Raw genomic sequence first — 1,505 nt, forward strand, 5'->3', positions numbered from 1 at the left:
ACACACACACACACACACACATACACACACACACACACACACACACACACACCAAGGCAGGAGGAAAGAGAAAAGCCGGGGAGTTAATGGAAAGCAGAGGGAAAAAAGGGGTGTCTCTAAATCCTTTTTCTTCTTTCTCTCCGCCCTTTTCTCGTAATATACGACACAGAAAAGGGGTTAGCACTAAACGCCGGATTTACAAGTCTCCCCTCTGCATGACTTTAGCACTCTAACAATGACATGTTCCTGCAAAAAAAAAAAAAAAAAAAAGTGTGTGTGAGTCTTCTTTTTAAGAAAAAGCCCGGCGTTTGTCAGGGCTCGGTTAAAGTGAAGACTTTGTCCGAATCCAGAATTCCAGGAATTCCACGTCATTAATCTGAGCAATTTGAATTCCTTCCAGCTGTGAGCCACTGCTGGGAATGACACAGGCCAGGAGGGATCTGTTTCATTTCAGCTGTTTCAGATGGTTTTTACGAGAAATTTATACTTTTGCATTTGCAAGTTTTTATGTAATTCTTTGGTTGGATCTCAACACTTAAAAACAAAAACAACAATTAGATWAAAAAAAAGTAGCTCGCGCTGTTGCTGAAAACCAGCCTACAGTCCCATTTTGCCAGTGAATATAATGTGGTTGAAAACGGATAAAAAATGTTATTCCATGAATTATTAATTTTACTGAGCAAGCCAATCAATATTATATCTTCTATACAGTTCCAGATTTGAGTTGTTGCACTAATCTACATGCTTAAGTCAGTGGTTCCTAAAGTTGGGATTGGGACTCCACGGCAGGTTAACAAGTGAGTGGACTTATAATGATTCCAAGAAACTGAATAGACATATTTAAAGACATTTAAAGACATATTTTAGTTGTTATAAGAAACAGCAGTCACAAACTAAATTTCTCATGAAATTCTGAAGGGTTGCCAATACAACAAAAAATCCAGAAGAACTTTGTAAACCAATTTTCACCACCAAATTTCTCAAGATATTCCCAAACAAGCTGCATGTCTCTGTGAAGATATTCCCAAACAAGCTGCATGTCTCTGTGTACAATTTTCACGTTCAATTTATATATTTATTTTTGTTTTACTGAATTGATACAGGTGTTTCAAATGCTTCTGCACAGGCACCTTTAATTAACTCTTTAGGTTGTTTTTGTTATATATTTTAAGCTTATTTATTGATTATTTTAATGCACTTTAGAAGAATAGAAAAACAGTGGCTCCCAAAGTTGGGGTCAGGACCCCACTATGGGTCCTGAAACATCAAGGTGGGGGTCTTGAAAGAATTTTTGCAATTAATTACATTTAAAAATGACTACTAACAACAAAGTTTTTGCCTTAGTTGTTACAAGAGAGGTCCGGGTCAGGGGGGGTCGTCTTGCCTCAAGTGGAGGAGTTTAAGTATCTGGGGATCTTGTTCACGAATGGGGGAAGAACGGAACGGGAGATCGACAGGCGGATTGGCGCAGCGTCTGCTGTAAAGCGGGCGCTGTACCGGTCCGT

Source organism: Austrofundulus limnaeus, unplaced genomic scaffold (genome assembly GCF_001266775.1).
Source record: "Austrofundulus limnaeus strain Quisiro unplaced genomic scaffold, Austrofundulus_limnaeus-1.0 Scaffold3, whole genome shotgun sequence".
NCBI lineage: Eukaryota > Metazoa > Chordata > Actinopteri > Cyprinodontiformes > Rivulidae > Austrofundulus > Austrofundulus limnaeus.